The sequence below is a fragment of the Manis pentadactyla genome, chromosome 13 (assembly GCF_030020395.1).
Source record: "Manis pentadactyla isolate mManPen7 chromosome 13, mManPen7.hap1, whole genome shotgun sequence".
In the NCBI taxonomy this organism is placed as follows: Eukaryota; Metazoa; Chordata; class Mammalia; order Pholidota; family Manidae; genus Manis; species Manis pentadactyla.
The window spans coordinates 24,474,379-24,497,357 of NC_080031.1; positions in this window are offsets into that span (position 1 = coordinate 24,474,379).

Below are 22,979 nucleotides of genomic sequence, written 5' to 3' on the forward strand. Positions count from 1 at the left end.
TAGGAGTTGTTGATAGACGTAGGAGTCCATAGCCAATGAAACTGCTCTCCAAACCTCACAAGTAGAACTGTTTTCTTCTCACTTCTCCTCCTTGCCCAATGCATTAGAAGAGAGAACCACTAAAAGGGGGGAAATTGGAGAGGTTTGTAGAAAGAGACTTCCAATGCAATTTAATTTTTGGAGCTTTATGCAGCTCTCTGTCTAGTTGAGGGAAAGGAGAACTTTGAATTATGTGTTTTTGTGGGACAGAACTTGGATATGGAATTCAGTCCATTCCATTAACCAAGTGTGAGAGCAGAGATGTGAAATATGAAACAGTATTAAGAAGAATTTAATATAGCACAGATTAAAACGTGGCTAGTGAAAACAACATCCATGACAATTAAACAGGTATTTGTGTACATTCTAAAGAAGATGACCAACCATTTCATTTTGCCTGGGACTGTTCCTACTTTAATATTGATATCCTGGAAATCCCTGAGTACTGGGTAAACCAGAATAGCTGGTCACCCTGATTCTAGTGGGTTGACATTCCTTAATGAGTATTTTTATCTGTTTTTTACCTTTTTATTCAACCTCATTTTTCTACATTTTGCCTCCTTCTTTCCCTATTTCTCCCTTCATGTTTTCCTGCTCAGCCCCTACCATCAGTCAAACAAAACATCACAAGTTCACTAAACATGCTGTTGTTCCATGACTTTATACTATTATATATTTATTTTGAAGGTTGCTTTCCCTAGAGTGCCTCCACTCAAACATTCTGGTCTGTCAACAATATCTCATTTTTCAAAAGTTTGCTTAAAATCAACTTCTTTATTATACCTTTTTAGTCTCCCCAGTCCCAGGTAGAATGGACAGCTCCTTTTTGGTACCTGGAACAGACTTTCATTTCAGTAGATATGACCCATTACACCCCTTTATGTTGTTACATGACTACATCCTCCTTATTTAATGTCTCTCAAATTGGATTCTGTGGTCTGACTCCTGAAATCCACAAATGTATTTTTAAAAACAGTCTGTTTTCTTTGTAAAAATTATGTAAATAGGTATGTTTAAGTAAGAATAAACCTCTTTGCTGTGATAATTTGTAATTAAAAGATATTTTTGCAGAATAAAAATGTAGCTTTTATGTGGAAGGGTCTCATAAATTGTGTCTTATGACATATTTCACTGACCCTTGGGATTTCTTTCTGTTTTAGAAAGGGTCTGAAAGATATTAACACCCTCTTGAATTCCAGATGTGATGATCATGGCAATTGTTGCTCTCCTCTTCATTACGTGTTTTCATAAAACTGACATTTCCTGAATTCTCTCAGGAACTTGAAGTATGATTAATATTGAAATATTGTTAATAGTATTAATGCTGAAGTATTTCCCCCTCAGTCATTGGTGTTCTATACTGGACATATTCCTGAAAGAGTCCATTTGTGAGTTGGACAAGTCATATATGCTCAAGATATTTAGCTCTATTACCTTTGACTGAAGGTACCAGGACAGAAGGGCTTCAAAGTTTAATCAAGCTCTAAATAGGCTGCTACAAAGAGTGAACCCATAAGCCTGCTTGCTTGGTGATAGTGATGCTCTGGTCCAGGAGTGCAAGGTCACTGGAATAAAGATTCCACATAGGCTTAATTCCAGGGAAAAGATTTAATAGGTAAGATTATGGTGAGAATTTAAAATTGCATGTGGGAGAGTTTCTCTTCAGTGAGAAGAAAGAACCTAACTCCAAGTAAGCTAGATATGTACAACTTCTTGAAGATTATAATAATTACAAATACTTGAATAGAGAAAAGTTTGGAGGGAATGAACTCTCTATGGGGACATGTATAAAAGAAATAGATTTAATTCAGGAAACATAGTTTCTTTATATTCAGAATCATCTTTATAAGAAGGCTGTTGATAATTTAATGTGGTAGGAAATAGGCCTTCCAAGGAGAGCCCTCCTGTTTTATATTAAAACAAAAATAACATTTCTTGAATCTACTGGAGGAATTATATGTGTATTACAAAAATTTTAGTTGTTTTTGAAATTTGAATTTGTTGACAATTTGCTGAAAGTTAATGGGGAGTTTCCCACCTGGTTTGCCTTTCAAAAACTCAACTTTGAGAAGCGTTCATATTAACTTGTATTGGATGTGGAAAATGAAGAGAACTTTTTCTAGTGCACACAGACTGTGTGGACAGTCCTGAGAAATCACTCCTTTCTGGAAGCTTAATACAATATTTAGCAGCAAGAACATATGCCCAGAAGTCATTGCTAAATTAATACTTTGCTTAGTCCAGTGATTTGTTCTTTACAAATGTTTTCTTTTAAAATGGCCTTAATTTCCTTTATCCTTAGAAGCTTACTCTTTATGGTGACCATTCTTTTTTTTTCTTGGAATGGCAGAAGTTAAGAACTGTGAAAGGTCTGGAGTTTTACCCTACTTCCAAGTTAATAAGTTAGCTTGCCACAATTTTTTGGATGATGGCAGAAATCATCAGAAATCTTGGATCACAAGAAAAGAACTGTATTATTCATGACACAGGATTATCATTCATTTTGGATCCCCTTGTCTCCCAAGTTCCACAGGGGTAGAATAGAGAGGCCCAAGTAGATGCATAACACAGCCTGAAGAATGTCAAGATTAGGAATCCTAAATATTTTATTATAATGGGCTGCAAGAAAATCTACTGAAATTTGCTCTTAAGAGAGACATTAGAATAAAAAATTAATTAATTAAAAAAACCTTAGAGACAAAAATTGCTGCTCTTTGCTCTGGAGGATGACACTGTCTCTGTCTTCAAAGGCTGTTCATCATACCAACATCCTCGAATACATAGTCCAGAATAAAGTCCATTAACTTTAGTCCAGATGACCTCACAAGAGCTTCAGAAATGTGAGAAACCATTGAGAATTGTTGCCCTGTAACAACAGAAAAGTAGTAGTTCTACTAAACAGGCTATGATTATTTGTTTTCTCTGGTGAACAGGGAAAAACATGAAACTATTTAAACTACATGAATTTTTACTGCTTTCCAAGCTCTAGTGAGGATCACCAAGGTATTATTTCTTCAAGAAAAAGACACTTCCAGAAAAGTCTTTTTCTTCTTTGTTTTGCTGTAAGAAATAATGGAAACCTGAAGCTGGTGGTATTAACTTGCTTTGACAAATCTCTAGTCCGTGAAGTGGGAAGTAGTCTTGTGCATTAATGAAGGTATTTCTTTGGCATGTTGTTTTAAAGCCCGAAAAAGTATGTTGAAACTAATGAGTATAAATTATGACACGTCCATGTTACATAGTATAGTCATTAAGAAACACGTTTCAAATGATTTGTAATGATACAAAAAGATTGTAGAACACTATCATATCAATAGAATAGAATGCAAAGTCCAATGTATATGTTCCAATTTTGTAATAATCTTAAGTTTATATCTGCATTCACACACAAACACATGCAGGCACATCCACAGTTAGAAGGATATACACCAATAATCTAAAAGTGGACAATTTTGAGTGATATTATGAATAATGTTTATTTTTCTATATGCTTAAATCATTTCTAAATGTACGTTAAGTAGTATGTAACTTTAATAAACGTTAAACAATTAAATTAATTTAAAATGATGTTGTAATGGATCCAAATTATATTCAATCCATTTCTTTTGTTTTGTAGTTGACGTAAGTAATGTGTAATAGCTTGACCATATTTGCACTGTACATTCAGGCCACAGACAGACTGATTCAAGTTCTCAGCTCAGGGATTTTTCAACTAGTTTTCTCTTATGTCATTTTACTGTACTCTATCGTATCTGTAACCTAGGGAATTTAAATGTTTCTCTTGGGAGTTAACTTTATTCATGACTTGAAAGGTCTTTGAAATTCAAACATTCATAAAGCTGATAGTAAATCTGTGGAAATGGAAGGGTGGTTGGTGCTGGACTCTGCCTGGAGTAGCCAGATGTCTCTGGCAGGCAGAGATCTGTACCTGGAAAGTCTGTGACTGGAGCTTCCAAAACACTGGAGGAGGCTGGGACAGAAAGGACAAGAAGACAAATTTAAAAACTGGATTCACAATAGAGAACAGATGGAAATCTTAAAGGGTGCTGATTCAAATTGGAAAATTGATAGACTAGAAATAATGGATTTAATTTGGAGTAACATAAAAATCAGTTTAAATAGCAGCAGGGTGGAAACTTTTTAATATGAGCTAGTTTTAAGAACCACAGGGAAGAGAATAACCCAAAAGGCTATAGAAACAAATAAACAAAAATACTTCTCCTCTAGATCAAATCAGAGATGAACAAATATGTTTTAAAAGTGATTTAGGGACACATGAATCATTGAAAATGTTGAAAATAGAAAAAAAAAGACAAATAGAGATGGGCTGAAATGCAAGCTAATCTTAGTCAGTTTTTATATATTCATGAGTTATATGGATGCCAAATTATTTCCATAAAAATGTTACTTTTTTCTTTAAAAATATTAGCATAAGAATTTCAGACATAAAAGAAATACAAAAGACCAGTACAATGAACATGTGTATATTGACAAAATATATTTTAAAATTAGATGTTTAAAATTATGAATTGTAGAATTGAAATTCTAGTTTTGAAAATATAAATTCTAGATCTAAAAATATAAATATTTTGATGTGATTACTTACTTGTTACTCCTAACCATTTGCAATGGAATTCAGACATCTTGACACTTCCCCTCTTAGTACTTTACCATGCATCTACAGATAAGCACAGTAAGAAATGTGACTATATATCACTCACCAAATATGTCCCTTCTGCATCACTAGTTTACTTTAGTGCTTTTCTTTCAGTCAGTCCACAATTAATACATTTGGTTCTATATACATTAGCGGAAAACACGTTACAGTTTCTCCATTTGGCAATACTTCAGCACTCTGCAGATTATAAATTCTGTAGATAAATTATCCATGGGAATGTCGAAGACCTTCTAGGTCTGAAAAGCATGTAAGTCCTAATAAGGAGGTGATCTGTCATGGCTATGAAATGAAGCTTTACTACAAGCTTTGTAGAAACTGGATTGCGAGTCTTACCTTTTTTCCTTTATGTATGTGAAAAACACAGATCTCTGCTGTCCTTCTGGAAAATGATACAGCTTTGCAAACTTTGATTATGATGGAAAGTTCCATCACGTTACCATTATTTTCTTACAGCTACCATGAGTGACACATCTTCACTTTTCACATTTTTCCAATCTCTAAGCTGGCTTCCTGGTCGTTGAACTTCTGAACTGTATTTCCTAGTGCTAGGGCTGCTTGTTAGCTCCTTTCTCAGGCAGGAGCTGGAACCAACTACCACTGAGTAGCTTGAAGTTTGCCAGTGCAGGGGTTCAACTAACCTGGTGGCCTTGCAGGCTGCAGTGAGGGGCATATAAGGTACTTTGTCTCCCTCCCTCCCTTCATTCTTCCTTTCTTTTTTCTCTCCCAATGCTATAAGAAAGCTGAAATAACATTGTAATGAATGACCACATAGCCTTCACTAAGGTCACCAAGGGTTTGATTTGCCACATTTGCCTTTCTCTGTATACACATGCCCGTATGTGTACTTCGAAAGTTTGGTTTAGACATTGTAAGACTTCACAAACTGGACACTTAATGACCTTTGTGACTCCATTATGATTTTATATTTCTTAACAGATTACTTATTTCCAAGAAATAATTGCACAGAAATAATTTTGATATAAATTTTCTTGAATTTGTTGAAATGGAACTTTTCTTGAATTTCTCAATAGGTAAATTTTTATCTACATTTTACAAAATCTATAGTTAAAAAATTGTTAATATACAAACTCACCAGTATAACACATTTCAGATATCCATATAACATGCATTAAATTAGAATATGTAATTGATAAATTTTCAGTTTTAGCATTATTTCCAAATATACTTTATGATAACATAATCTAGCCTTTTTCTGGACCCAGATCTTAGATCAGCTCATAGGAGCCAGGTTAGCTGATTACCAGGCTCCAATTTACAGACCTCCAATGGCTTCAGCATATTCACTGATCTTACCTCTGACTCTATGTTCATTGATCCTATGATGGAGTTTCTGGCTCTCTAAGGCCATAGGGTCTCTTGGAATTAGACTAGTCCTTCAATTTTCCCTAGCCTTCTTTTCCTGAGGATTGCAAGTGAAAGTGTAATTGTTCTCCAAAGCTGCTATCTGTTTTTAAAGAGATCAAAGCTGGGAAGGGTGCTTCTAGAAAATATTAAGAGTAACCTTACTTTTTACTAATATACAAAAAAGGAGCACCTAGGGAAAGAGGAAATGAGGAGTGGAAGGACTGGAAAACAAATGAGAGCAGGTCCTGAGTACTCTTTGGAAAGATAGAAATGCTATTGACATGAGTTAAAGTAAATAGGACAATATGGAACCTATGAAAGATGGGGTAGGAAGGAGATGATAACAGATGTTCACCAGAAGCAAGTGCTGAGGGGTTGAGTATCTGTGAATATTGGGCAGTGATTAAATGATTTATTGTAAGGAAGAGAGGTGAAATAGTTTGATTTATATACAAGATCATTGTTCTATAATGGAAAATGCTCATACATAGCTTTACTTCTGTCAGAGCTTGATGTGCACAGATCATCATAATAATGAGTGTTCATTAATTTCAGAAGTATCTCTATATACGAAACAGGTGCAGTCAGAGTAGAAATCTTTTTTAGAAACCTGATTGGCTTTCTCAAGTTTTACATCTTCTACTGCCTCCTTGATTCTGTCATATACCTTCTGATGTTGGAGGAGTTGAGACCAGGAAATCACAGGAACCAGACTGGATTTGCAGTTGCCTCTAATTTTCAATTTGTTTGTTAATCTTGCCTTGTGATTAGCTTTTAATTTCTATAACTCTTGCTTTTCCCAGTGGACATTAAGCTCCTTGAGAATAATAGTTGAATATTGCATGTTTTTTTCTACCTTTGCATTGCTCTAAGAGTATTTCCTCAGTGAATGATTTCTTAAAGAAAAAATTACAATAGAAAATTAAGAGGCAACTATTCCTTAGTTCTGTATAAACCTGAGAGACACTGAAATATATCCTTTATTGCCTACAGGACACATTTTAAATCTATTGGTATGGTCCTCCCAACCTCCCAGGTTTTGGGTCACCCTACCATTCACCCTGTTTTCTCAAACAGGGACACTATTTGCCTTCTCACAATATGCCATGGACTTTCTTGCTTCTATTCAATTTATTTGAGGTATTTTAACACTGCAGTTTCTCTACCATCCAAAAATTCTACTTAACTTTCAAGACCCCTCAAATGTCCATTCCTTTGTAAGGCCTTCCTTGACACACACCTGCAAAAATCATTTCTCTTTTATATGTGGAAACATATGCCTATAGCTATTACTGTATTTACAGTGTAAATAAGTCAGTTTAGTGTGTTTCACCTGGTGGATGAAGGGTACTGGTCAGTCTCTGTGTTTTATTCATAATTTTATCTCATGGGCATATATCAATAGATACACAGGGTCATCAGGTTTACTTCACTCCCTTTCCTCCAGTGCATCTATTTCTGGCATTCAATTTAGAAAACAGGGTAGAGGAAAGCTGCTCGAGAAGAGGAACAGCATATGCCTCCTTCAGATTAGTCCCTTGATGCCTTTGATCTCGCAGGAACAATTGTTAATACAGCTCCAAAACACTATTCGCTATCTTCAACAAGAAGGCTCTGCTCTTATTGAATGTCCTGCAGTGATATGCAGCCTGAAGAGGCAATCCATTAAATTTCACGATCAGCTTAGTTGAAATTCAAACTTTATGGAATGGCACAAAGAACTTGACCTTTTGTTCCAGTGAGAACTGGGACAAACCATAACTGACCTTGAAAGCATCATCTAGTTTCAAAGACACAGATCTTCATATTTTACCTGTAGCATTACTTTAGTTATTCTTATTGATATTTGTCTTTTGACTATGTTAGTTCATATTTGTATATGTTTATATAAAATAAATGCAAATTAATAATTTATACTGAGAAATGAAAATGACAAGCACTGAGCATATTTATGGTGTCCTTTAAATACATACTTCTGCTATTCGCTCTGCCCTTGTGGAAAAACAAATTAAGGTCAGGTTTGTTGGTGATAGAACTTTGATTAGGCAGATTTGGAACTGTTCCATCAACACTTTGATATCCCAGTGAATTCTTTCATACTCTAAAGACATTTTATAATATCTTATTGATTTTTTTTAACCTCTCACTGCCCAAGATTTGGGCTTACTCATGGGAACATTGAGGGGAAATACGCTAATCATAATGATGGAGCTTCCAACATGTTGGTGCCAAAGGGTTAAACAAGCAGTTTAGAGGGACTTTACCCATGTCAATGACCATATGGATTGATGGTTTTCTGTCTTGCTCCTGGAGTCCTGAATTTGATTATTTTGTCCCCTAAACACAGGCTTTATATGCATGTTAAAGAAGTAAAGCTTTGCTCTTTGTTGCTTTTAGGAGAAAAGGTCTGGGAACACCAAATAATAATGCTTATCTATGTAGAAACTAAGAAGATGATTTATCTGGGGAAGGGATCAGCATATTAACAACACTTTGATTTCCTTATTTATGTGAAGTATTTTTTGTGTGGTGTACATAGACCCAAAACAAGGAAACACAAAAACTGAGATTCAACACCATATCCACCTCTCACCAATGGATTTTATTTATTTCCCTTCACAGACGATGTTTTCTCATTTGTCTTACAATGTCCTAGGTCATATAGGATAAAACAGAGCCTATGCAATTATATTTCCAATGAACACATAAGAGCTTTGGAATTAGATTTTCTGTTGTCTTGTTTCTTGCTTTCTTGCCACACCCAGTGGGAACTCTCCTGGGTGATAAATAGGGCAGGTGATTAGACATTTCTAATAGAAATTTACTGTAAAGTTAATGGAGGTGTAAATCCATAAAGGCTATTATGGAGGGCTGAACCTGGAAGGATAATCCTCTGTGATAAAACACACCAGTTTAAATGAATTTATTCACGTTCATCAGCCCTCTCATCCTATAAGACACATAATCCTGCAACAGGAACCTCAGACTTGGAGAGTTATAAATTACTCCTTTGTTTCATTTTGCTAATGAAGAACCAAGGCCCAGAGAGGTGGATTGATTTTCCAAAAATCACAAGCTGAGTGAGAGAGAAAGGAATAGACTTTGGTTCTCATGTTACCTTGATGAATGTTTTCAAGCATCACTCTACTTCACAGTCACCTGTGGAGGTTAAAGCCTAGACACTATCTCTCTGACCACTTTATTCTGTTCACTTCTTAAACAAAAATGGAGAGAAAGGCAGTGTACATAGAGTTTAAGAACATGGACTCCATCCAGAATGCCTGGGTTTGAAAATGGGCTCTTGGAAAACTAGTTAATATATATAATATGTTTCCATTATGTAAAGCAGAGATGCGTATTAGGGTTCTACAGAGTAACAGAAGCAATAGAAAACCTATATATCATCTTCTCTATTTCTCTATTTCCCTCTTTCATCTATTTTTCCATATCTATATCTCTAGAATGAGATTTATTATAAAGAACTAGCTCACATGATTATGGAAGCTGGGAAGTCCCATGATCAGCTGTTTGTAAGCTGTAGACCCAGGAAAGCCAATGGTGTACTTTGAAGCTTCAGAGGTGGAGAGCTGATAGTGTGGATTTTAGTCTCTGAAGACCTAAGCACCAGGAGCGCCAGGGAATGGAGAAGATGGTGTATTAGCACAACCAATCAGGCAGAGAGTGAACCCAACCTTCTCCCACCTATTCACTCTGTGCAGCCCCTCAGTGGAATGGAGCTGCTCACCACACTGACGAGGGTCATATTTTTTATTCAGTTCACCAATTCAGATGTTAATCTCTTCTAGAAACACCTTCACAGACACACTCAGAAAAAATGTTTAAGTAGATATATGAGCATCCTGTGACCCAGCCAAGGTGATACATTAAATTAGCCATCTCTAAGATGGTAAGAATTTTAACTACTTCATAATATTTTCATTAAGGTTAAATGAGTTAACATATGTAATACATTTAAAATTGAGTCCAGCACCTATAATATAATCATAGGCATTACCTATTAGGAATACATGGATTTATTTGCATATCTATAATCACTTAGTTTAGTGTCTACTTAGTGGAGTTAATATTTGAACACTTCTTTCAGAAATTTGCTTCTTTTTAGTTTTCCTTTTATAAATGAACGTTCCAAAGTAAGCTTCTCCAAGATTATGCAGAAAACAGACTTTGTTAAATTTCTGGGATATGATTTAGGTAGAAATGTCCTCCAGGCCTGATTCTTTTTTGAGATTCTAAATACTGGGTATGTGCTGAGTAAGTTTAACATTTCAATATACTTCCAGAAATTAATCCAAAAGCAAAATAGTGAAAAGCATTTATTTTTTCTCTATGTTGTTATAATTAGGAAAATCACAAATTCCCTCTTTACTGGTAGATGGCAGCCCTGTGCTGCTGGTCTGAAAGAATGAGGACTGAGTTACAGTCAACAGTTTCCTTGATTCTGGACATTGTCCAATGAACAGATTGCTATAACAAAAAGCCAAGATACAGAACATTTTAGATACCTTGACAAAATTTCATTGTTGAAATAGATGATAGTGAAGTCTACACTAGTGTTCAATTTTCACAGAAAAGCATTTCAAGATGACAGGGATTTGGAATGAAAAGACAGCTATATCCTGTGTCTTCTACCTCATAGCTCCAAGTCTTTGGGAAGAGTCCCTCTGAAACTAACATTTATGTAATTGGTAAAATGGAAATATGAATAAGAACTTTTTTCACAAGCTTCTTAATAGGGTCAACTTAGCAATTGCCTGAAAATACTGCATTTCAGCTTTTTCACCAAGGTCCTTATTTTGAACAGAGAATTCTTACCTATGAAGGTAGAAATATAATTCCAAATAGAGTACAAAGTAAAATGTCAACAAGTCTTCCTGGGTTGTTTTGACATGAATCTGTTCTACTCTAGAGTTTGCATAATCATATTTGTGATAATGTAAAAGTAAGGTTTAATTGACTCATTATTATGAAAATTGCCTAATTTATTTACTAATATATAAAATCCTGAGTTCTATGTCTTGTTCATAATAGGCCTTCAAAACTTAAAAGTTTGTATTATTTGTATGCAAGGACCAAAACCTTTACAAGGCTGATAATGTTTCATCTTTATAATACCCTTTTGAAGTTGTATCAGAACTCCAAGTCACATTTGAGAATAAGTCTTTGCAATGATAAAGAACTTGCCTAAGGTCATATAACATGTAAATGGATGATCCAGAATTAGAACTCAGTCTTACCTTCTGTGGCACAAATGAACCGTGATTTAAGGAAAACTACTTAATGTCTCTGAGCTTGCAGTGATTAATGTGTCATTTGGACAGATTGCTTTTCATAGCCAACTAGAATATTGTCCTGCATGGAGAATTTAGGTAAAAAAGACTCTGTATAGCTATTTTGTTACTACTTAAGTATGCTGAATAAAACCTTAGAATTGGCTGATACTTCATACCATAAAACAAAAGGCAGTGAGTACTCTTACCTTCTGAAGAGAAGTGCTTGATGGCTCCTTTACTAGATGACTAGCTATTCTTTTGAGCTTTATTACCAATATTCTTCCATCTCTATAAGCAGAAAGTACAAATGGGGAGTCCCAGAAAAGTGGCTCAAAAGTCTAAAGAGAATGTTCATTGGCTTCTCTCTCAAGCAAATAAAGATCAGGCAGCTTGTCTGAAAGGGAGAATAAAATTGCATTCTCGGGGTGGAGGCTGATGAGGTATAGAAACTCAGTGGAATTTAGTGAAAGTTTTTTGATCAATTTCACATATGCTAGAAACACACAGGAACATACAATGTAGGAAACACCTAAACATGCCGATTGATATGTTAATTGCCTGAGGAGTTTTCAAGGGGAAAGCTAGCTGGAATAGGCTGAACAAACTGTATAAAGACATTATATTTGTACAGTAAGTATTTTGATTAATTCAAGGAAGATGGAAAGCTATTGATTTTTTTTTCAGAGATAGGTACAATTTAGCTTCAGATCACTCTAGCCACTTCATGGACATAAGGCTGTCACATATAATAAAAATAAAAATAGGGATGTCGGGAGATTATTTCAATGAATGGTGTGGTTTGATCTAAGGTGGTAGCAACTCAAAATTGCATTTCTCCCTCTTCCTGTTTTTTAAACATTCTTTTAGGATTTGGATGAAGATAATCATACATTTTAGATAAAATAGTTCCTATTAGAGTATGGTACTCAACAAATTTAACAGAGTCAGGATGGGTAAATGGGCTGTTCCTAATAGGAGAGGTGCTTTTGATCTGAGGGACTCTTGATGAACCTAAGAGTAGGCACTTGTCATGTCCTTGGCATTCCACACTGGCTTGGAGGGACAGGGAGAGACACATGATTGAACTGTGCAGGCTAGTCTTTTGCACTTGCCTGCCCTCCACTATGAATACATAATCATCAAATACTTATTCAATATTTGTTAAGGGACAAGATGAGAACTGTGTGAGGAATAAAGATTTTTTGGTGATAGTACTCTACCTCTTCTCCATGATTAAAGAAAACTAAAGTCACATAGTATTTCAGAAAAAACATTTTCCTTAGAAGGGAGTTTCGCTGTCTTGGTCTCATTTATTATTATTGGTGTCATTTCTCATTTCAAGTTCTTACTGAAGTATTCTTTCCAGCTATACATTTTATTCTTACACATATTTTCCTTGGTAGTTTGAGATTACTGGTGATGTTTTCAAGTCCAGTGTTGGTCAATGCTCAGAGAAACTGTCTGGTTGGTTTGCCCTTTAATCTAGCTCTTCTGAGAAAATGCTGGCTTTTTGGTTATTTGCTTAATATTTTTGTGCTTAAGGAAGATGAATCTTGTACCATTTGACCAGTCAGTAAACATAGATTATGATGATCCAAGTCTTCAGTGAATAATTTCCCTTCAGAGTCAGTTCTTCTGGCATTTCAAGGGCTATGTAAAAATAAGATCTCAGTTGCTTTTAACTTGAACCTATTAGCAAGTAAGAGGAATTTTCCAAGTGGAACCAAGATTTCAAGCAAGTACTTCATATAACCCATCATAAAATCAGGAAGTATTACCATTCTTCTTGAAGGCAGTAGTTAAATGAAGAAATCATGTTCTTTGGTGCTAGGTGTTATATATAGCATAGTAGGCACATAATATTTAGATAGAGAAATTAGAAACTAGGAAACATATTCTAATTGAATCCCCTCCCCCAACACCAGTGTCCTCATTTTTGAGACTAGCTGCTAATTTCAAAACCATACAGGCATTAAAGATAAAGGAATGTCTGGCAAATTAGCTTGTATTACAAGATCAGAAAGAAATACCTGAAGAAAGTAGATCATTAATATTTGAATTTGTCTTGAGGTCAGCTCTGTAGGAGGTGGGAGCTCAGACAGGAAGTGAGAAGTCTGGCAAACCTCACAGACTGACTAATGCAGAAACTGATGGAAAAAGGAATATATCATTTATCATTGACATCTGGATATTACTGAGTTTTATGGTGAAGAAAGCTACCTACTTCCTTTAACATACCTAACCTCGAAACAGGAGAAAAAGCAGCATTGACCTCTTTTACTCCTTGGATGAAACAATTCACATTGTATTTCTAGAAAGAGAAATTGAGTAGTTACCAGCATGATCAGATGGATCAGGCTATGCTCCTGACTCCCATGTGTATCACGTGGGAGAGCTGCTTCACTCTACTGGGACTTATTTTTCTCATTGCAACATAAGGAAAATAATACATAATCACTTTGTCATTAGAGGATATGTGAGATAATATTTATAAGTTGCTCAGTGCAGTGAGGGAATGCTAGCTGTTAAAATCATTAAGCTAATCCATCAGCCAGAGGAAAATTGTTTCTCTGTTTGCTAATTAAGAACACTTGGAATCACAAAATTCAAGAAAAGAAAGTGAATTATTTTGGACATGACAATTTTTGTTGCAATTTTGCTATACTCTGTCTTTCAAAGTCAGTAGTTGTCAATCCCTGGAGTACACTATAATCACTTGCAGGAAGTCTTAGAAGACACTGCTGCCAGGCCCTAGTGATTAATTAAACCACAATCTTAGGTGATTCCTTGTGCAACAGTATTTAAGAATCACCACTTAAACTCACCAGGACTCATTTCTGCACAGCATCTGAAGACTTTCTGTATTACAACAGAAGCACTTCTCCTGTGAAGAGATCACTCTCAGCAGGGTTGCAAGTGTAGGCCGAACAATTAGATTTTCAGGGCTTAACTATTTAAAATAGTTCTGCTTAATTTAACATGGTTTTGAAGAGAAAATGAGAGGATTGTTTCTGTGGCTTCTGTACTAAATGCCACTTTGGCAATAAATCCTGGTTGTTTTTCTTCCTCAATTTTTTGTTCTTAGAAATATTAATGCACATACCCTATTTACCAATCTCAAAATTTAGCCAGTGTGAAAGACAAACATGAACTTGCAGGTCAAAGGCTGTGATAAAGATATGCTTAGATGCCAATACAAGAAAGATGTATTTAAATCCAGTGAAGAAGGCTTATTTGGAAAAGATTATGCTGAAGTTCATTTATTCATTTATTTATTTATTCCAAAAAAGTTATGGTAAATTTCTACAGTAAAACTATCAAAAAGACAAGTTTGGTCCTTGACATCATGGAATGCATAATGTAGAAATCTTGGCAGATGTGTAGAGTTAGTTAAAAAGTAAGAAGAATTCTAGGCAGAAATAGCGTGTGAGTTAGCACAGATATACAAATGCAAAGGGTTTGGGGAAGGAGTAGTATAAAATGGGGAAAGCAAATATGAAAGGGGGATTAGCTTTCACTGTTAATCTGTGGGTTTTGAACTTGAGGCTTGATTCTGTGATTCATCAAGGTTCTTATCAAAGCTCTTAATATAGGAATGATGTAGGTAGACCTTAGAGAAGGCGTTGTAGTAATTACTGGCTAAATTTTACACTGGCTAAATAATGGATTCCACTAAAACATACAGGTGAAACATGGTGAATGCACATGCTAAGGCAGTGACAGTAAGTTGGGGAATAATGGCAGCTGATCGACATGCATTCAGAAGTTGAAATATAAAGGATTTGATAAATGTATGAAACTGGTGGTACATGGGAAAATAGATAATTCTAGGTTTCTGTTGAGGACTTCAGAGTAAATAATGTTTACCATTAATGACAACAAAGAAACCCAAATTTAGGAGCTGAATTGAAAGAAAATTGATGAATTTTCTAGCCTTTAGGCACTGGAAATGCCTCTGTAAGGAACCATAACACAGTAGTATCATTACACCATGGTTTTGCGTTGAGAGAGAGGTATGTGGTAAGTGATACAGGTATGTGGTAAGTGAGAGGTCAGGTAAGTGATACAGATTATTTAAAATTACCCCTCTTTATTAGATATACAAATACTACTAGGGAATATTAATGGATTCCACTAAAACATACAGTGTCCTCTATCAGACATGGAACTCTGACCACGTTATTCTAAGAAGTTTCACTTAGATACAAACCTTGTAGTATATGTGCAAATAGTAAACATGTAAACTGTACATAGACATGGAGAATTCCTGAGAAATCTTAAGTTTTGTGCATCAATGTGCTAATCACAAATAAGCAAAGATGACAACCTTTGTTCTGGCTTCATGAGGAAGGCTTGACCATGCCCCCTCTACTTTATTCTTATTTTGCAGTTTTCTTACAATGGAACTGAGCTTCAGTCCCCTCTAAGAACATGCTGGTTTATCATTGTTTAGGTAGTTCATTCTTTCTTTCTCTTAAGGCTCTCTGTCATTATCAGCATAATTCAGTGTTGTGTGTTGTTGAAACAAGAAAAAGATGCTCTGAGAGTCATACTAGGGCACTGTCATTTCTCATTGGAAGAGCTGATATTGATGACCTGATATTCTTGTTCTTCACGTATTCTGGGTAGCAATTTGGAATGAAAAAATTACTGTACCATAAGTCCCAACAGAAGTATTAAACCTGGTTATCACTGTTCCATATGATGAACTAAATGAATACATTCACATCACTCTGCTCATATTTCCATAAGGGTAATTCCAAGTAGAGTTATTCTTTGCTCCACAAACACTGAACTGTGGGTTGTAGTATGTGTATACTGATAGGGATCATGATAAGAGTATATTTATGTACCAATATATAACCAAAATAGTGATTGATTCCATATTGATTTCACATTGATTATAAATATTATTTAACCAATAAGCTCTCCTTGAGTTGAGAGAGATGCTATCTACAATATGAAAGCATCTTTCTATTGTAGAATGTATTTCTGTGCATTGAAACATATATGTAATATGTTTGATGATGAAGAAAAATGTCAGGCAACATGGACAGTCCATATGGATTAATTGAATATCCTCTTTAACTCAGTGGTAAGAATGCCAGGACTTAAATAAGAATTCACTCAAAATTCCATGGAGATGAAAGTCTCTTTCAGAAGTTTCACTGAGATAGGAGATATCTCAGAATATTGTTTTTTGAAACTTTAGTGAAAAGTATTACTACTGAAAATATAGATAACTATATATTCTACAGTCAAGAATAATTCACACATAAGTAGTACCATTAGATCATAAATTTGGTGTTTTTCTTTTCTGTTGTTTTTAAAGATTCAGTGTTCATACATGATATTCACAGAACAAAAGGAGATCTAAAAGAAGCCTGGTGCCAGTCTAGAAAGGGCCATACAAAGTGATATTTATATGGTTAAATTAACAATCCATTGTCTGTCTGGCCTGTAGAAACCCAGTTTTGCTCCTGTACTGAGACTGTGTAAGAACAGGTGCAAGACAGAAGCACAGTCAAGGAGGCTTAAGGAATTTTCACCTCCTATAACCTGTCTTAGGTTAGGCCATTAAACCTTAGGCCATTAAATGGAATTTAGGGAGACTATAACTTTTCTGAAGGAGTGCATATTTCTGAAAGGTAGTTGGATTCTCAAAGGAGAAAGATTAATCAGGTTAGAAATAGCCAAACCAAGAAAACTACCATATTTTCAATCAAGACTCTCGCTCCCAGGAAGAAGCCTGGTAACATTTGATTCTTAGTTTTCCACTCCATCTCTGCTTCTTTCTCACTCTGCTTTTCTCAGTCTTTCTTTCTTTTTTTTTAGTAACATTCCTATTGTCTCTAATTCCTAGAGTCTATAATCATATAATACAATTGATTAGATTTTCTCCCACTAAATCATTCTATACAAATTATCCAACACATATTACTTCCAGATTATCTTGATGGTTATGTTGGGTGTTCCTAAACTTCTTAGTCTATTTATGGATTATTTTAGTTTACTAACACAGCTGACATTATATCCAATTCCTGTCAGTTTCACTATTTTAAATATAAGGATAACTGTTTCTGAGTATTGTGATGCATCTCTATGTTAGTTGTCATTTGGGGTAAAATTTAACTTTGCTACACAGATGATTTTTCTCCCTTTTAACATAGAATGAGTTATGATATTATAACAGAGAATTTATAGCATTTGTACTAACTACAAAGATTAATGTTTTCATACTGAATTACATTTCTGTTTGACCCTAGATAGGGATGTCATGATTGATTTCTTCATGTTAAATATAAAATCGGGAAAGAATGTAAGGAATTACAAAGTACATCATCTATAATCTAATTGGGAACTTTTAAATTGTTAATTTATAGATGCAGTCCTGAAAACTGGCCATGTTTATGCACTTTGGTTTGATATATCATTGGTGGGGTAAATCACAGTTACAATTTACTAATCCTTAATAATTTTCCATCAGATTTGGAAGTCATATGTCCTATTCTTGCAACATACATCTATCTATGTCTCAGAACTGGTATTCATTTAGCAAATGTGGAAAAAATATTATTCCTATAAAAATTCAAGTGAGTTTAGATATATCATGGTTGTGTGGATGAACTAGCAAAATCTCTGGAATCAATATGTCCAAGGTAACTGCAGTTTTAATACCATATTGAACAACAGCAAACTAAAATAGAAATGGGAAAGATTTTTTTACCTTATCTTTGTTGAAGGTGTTATCAGAACATATTACTTGTACTTATAACATTTATCCCTGTCATCCTCTGGATTTATGCAGTGGTCATCTTTTTACTTGATCCTAAACTCCTATAGGGCCATGTTAGTGTCTTTATATCTTCACAGCACTGAGCAAAATGATATCATATAGCTGCTACTGTTTATAGAATGTGTGCTGAATGGAGTAAAATTGATGGCTACATTCACAATAGGAATGCATTAGTGCTGCGAGGGAAAGTATAGAGAAATGGTTAAGAAAAAGGAAACTTAGTTTAAAACACTGACTCTTACAGTTGTCTTATATGATGCTGAAAAGTTAGAAAAGCTATCTGAGCTTCGGTACCTTTAAAATTGGGATGATACTGTAAAATGGGTCATAAAAACTCATTCTTCCTTTGAAGTCTTCACCAGCTCAGCACCTTCACAGTGCCTTCCAAGATCCTCTGCTATGCTATCTACAGAGCCATTTGATGTCATTCAAAATTTCCCTCTAAACTGGGTTGAGATCATTGTTCTAGCTTTTAATAAATGTCACAGACTGGCAGATTTCACTCTTAGGTTTATGAAGTAAAGTGCATAAGGGTACATTAACTATACGAATCATCATTTGTCCTCCTCTCTGTAATATCAAGACAATAAAACTGCAGTTATCTAGAGTCTGAACATGTTAGCAGTCAAGACTTAGGAAATTTATGTATATAATCATAAAAGTACATCCTAGCCTTCACCTTCACATTGTTCTAGAATAGCAATTAATTCCTCATAAGACTGTTTTAAGAATTAAATAAGGTATATCTAAACCATTGTATTCACTGCCTGGTACAGAGTAAATGACTAACAATGATGGTTAATGTGGTTATATTTGGCAATGCAATAATGAAAAATTTTTCTCAACAACAGTCCATGCCCTTGGAATAAACTTTTCAAAACAGTATTTAAACTAGAGCACTTATTATGTGCTATACATAACACTCTATGAGCACTAGCACATTTTAAAGTTGAGCAAAGAGTGGCATGTAAGAATTAAGTACCTTATTCACAATCACACAGATGATAAGTAGTAGAACTAGGATTTGAATCCAAGAAGACTGACCCCAAAGCCCATATTCTTTTTCTGTAAAGGGCCAGATAGTATATATGTTAGGTTTGTGGGTCTTATAGTCTTTTTGTAACTACTTAATTCTACTCTGTAATGTGAAAGCAGCCTTAAACAATACATTAAAAACGGGCATAGCTATCTTTCAATAAAACTTGACAGAAGCAGGCAAGGGACCCGTTTTAGCTCATGGGCTGTAGTTTGGTGATACCTGCTCTAAAACAACAGTTCTCAAAGTTTTGGAATATCTTGAAACATTGTCCACAAAATAAGAGGGAGAAAGAATTCAGGACTATCTTAGGGACTTATCTTTAGGCTGCCTGATTTATATCAGTTGGTCCATCCTTTCATTGGTGCCTGGGATGCCAAGACATGAATTGAAAGGATCAAATGTGCCCAGTATCAAGAAATTTGGGGAAAACAAACCAATAATTAGAATATACATCCTTTGAATACACAAAGGCCCAGAGAGTAAGAGTCTTGGTAGCTATTCTTCAAGGATTTCTTGCCAAGGTTAAATGAATCATTCCATTGTATAAGCATGAAAAAGATGGCTCTCTTTTAGACTTCAGGAATTGTCTTACAGCCTTTAAAGAGTCAGATCTTTGACGTGAATTTGACATCAACTGCTCTGTGCAATATATTTATAGTTGGGTTAAACCCTGAATTGACAAACTTAGAAAATAAAAAGAAAAATAGAATCATAAATCTCCATCCATCAGGAATTATAGCTCTTAACTGAGTTTTTAGAAGAGATTCTATAAATAAAAGAGAGATAAAATCCAGGCCAAATTCTTGGCAATTAAAGGGTCAAAGATAGGACTTGCATTGCAAGGGACACTAGGTCAAACAGCTGTGGAACACTGGGAAAGCAGCTGTCCAGCTCTAGCCAGTAGAAAGGGGACAACCAAAATTAGGAATGCAACCTGTGACTCTGCCCCTATGATTTCCCTCAGGAACTTGGTCTTCAATGCTGTCTTTCAACTCTCAACTTTTACCTTAGTAACAGACAGATTTCCTTGAAAATATGGAGACTACCATATCAATTAAATTATCACCATCTTCCCATTCTTTTTCCTCTGAATCAAAAATATATTCAACAGTAGGTATGTTGTTAAACTTCTCAACATCTAACTACCTCAATTATCTCACTAGAATCTTTGACTTGTTGTGCCCTCAGTGATTCAGCACCTTGAAACTGTTGAGGAAATATTTACTGTGGAAATGTAATCCTGAAATCAGATGCAGTATTGATGGCCCATATTTAGATTTTCCAGAGAAGGGAAACTAAGTTACCTCCTCCTTATTGTCATCCTAAACCTACTGTCAGGCTAATTCACCAGCTTCCAGATAGAACTTGGGGAGGTCACAGAAAGCCGATAGGCTCAAAGCTGTTACAAGTATTTGATGCACATCAGTGAAGTATCACTCAAGGTTACCATTGACTCTGCTAGACTATTCCTGCTATGCCATATCCGTAAGGGGAAACATGTTAGTTTTCTCTTTCTGTGTTTAAAAAAAATACAAAGTTAAGAACTTAAAACAATACTGGTTTATTATTGAATGTTTTTGTAAGTCACAAGTCCAGAGAGTTTCTTCTTGGTCTTCTACTTAGGGCCAACACACTAGAATCAAGGTATTGGCCAAGCTGGGCTCTTATTTAAAGGTTCTTGGGAAGAATCTGTTCCTAAGCATATTAAGATTGCAGACTGAATTCAGTTCTTTGTGATTTTTGGACAGAGATCTTTGTTTCCTTCCTGACTGTCAGTTGAGAGCTACTGTCAGAGCTTAAAGCTACTTGAAGGTCCTTGTCACAAGCCTTCTCCATCTCAGCAATGGAAAATCTCCTTGTACTGAATTCCTCTCATGCTTCGAATTTCTTTGACTTTCTCTTCTACTACTAGCTGGAGAAAACTATAATTTTTTTTTTTTTAGATAATTATTTTTTATTGAAGGGTAGTTGACGCACAGTATTACATTACATTAGTTTCAAGTGTACAACACAGTGATAAAACATTTATATACATAAATCTAGGTTCCAGCTATCACCCTACCAAGCTGTTACAATATCTTGACTATATTCCTTATGCTATACATTACATCCCAGTTACTTATTTATTTTACCATTGGAAAATGGAAGTCTGTACGTTTTTTTTTTTTTTTTTTTTTTGTGAGAGCATCTCTCATATTTATTGATCAAATGGTTGTTAACGACAATAAAATTCTGTATAGGGGAGTCAATGCTCAATGCACAATCATTAATCCACCCCAAGCCTAATTTTCGTCAGTCTCCAATCTTCTGAGGCATAACAAACAAATTCTTACATAATGAATAAGTTACATAGTGAACAGTACAAGGGCAGTCATCACAGAAACTTTCGGTTTTGCTCATGCATTATGAATTATAACCAGTCAGTTCAAATATGAGTACTCACTTGGTTTTTATACTTGATTTATATGAGAATACCACATTTCTCTCTTTATTATTATTTTTAATAAAATGCTGAAGTGGTAGGTAGATACAAGATAAAGGTAGAAAACATAGTTTAGTGTTGTAAGAGAGCAAATGTAGATGATCAGGTGTGTGCCTATAGACTAAATATTAATCCAAGCTAGACAAGGGCAATAAAACATCCACGTATGCAAAAGATTTCTCTCAGAACAGGGGGGGTGAGGTTCTAAGCCTCACCTCTGTTGATCCCCAATTTCTCACCTGATGACCCCCTGCGACTGAGTCTGTCTTAGGTTGTTCCTCCCTTGAGGAATCTTACCCGTCTCTGGCTAACCAGTCATCTTCCGGGGCCATACAGGGAAATGTAAAGTTGGTAAGTGAGAGAGAAGCCTTACTGTTTGAAAAGGTTAGCTTTTTACTTCTTTGCATATTTATGCCCTGTGGCTTCTATGCCCAGCATTTGTCTTGAGGTATCTTTACCACTTGGAGGAGTTATGATACTCGGTAAATTTGATATGAGGCACGAATTTTATTTAAGGGTTGTAATTAGGAAGGAAGAAGAAAAGCTATAGAAGTAGCAGGTGGAAGAAAACATGGGAAGATTGATTATTTCTTTGACATATCTTCTTGTAGAGTAACTTCAGCATGTATAGGTTTTAAGCTACTACTTAAATTGCGCACACACATTAACATAATAGGAGTATAGTTACATAACCAAAGCATATCTGTAATTACCAGCCATCTCCAGTGAAACCAAGAAAACCAGTTAGGCACCTTAGGCATTTCTGAAAACTTATCTATGATATGGTGGATATTGTCCAACTGAACTTGAACAGTCTGAGAGAAATCAGACAAATTAAAACAACCCATTCCTGGGGAATATTCACATCCCTTATGTTCTTTTAACAGTAAATAGTCTGTAGTTGTAAGATTTTGGAGCGCTACAATTTGCATTTCTCCTAATTCTTGGTTGAGTTCCAACAGTATAGATCCAGTCAAATTTGTTGTTTTACCGTATGCACAGGCCAGCTTAGATATCTCCTTCATTCCCATGGCAAGTCCAGGAGCTGGTGGGATGAGTGCATCTACAGCTGTAGCAGTGCGTGGATCTTTGTTGGGGTTTTTTGATGATCATCTTCTGGCATGAGTCTTCCAGAGAATGCTGATGTTGGAAGTTCTCTTTCATATCGTATCTTAGTTCATTTTTGGGGTAGCCCAATTAGGCTTTGATCTTCTGTATAAACGCAAACAGACCCTTTGCCTACACTTTTATATGCCCTTTATACCCTTGTGTAGAACTCATTGGAGGTT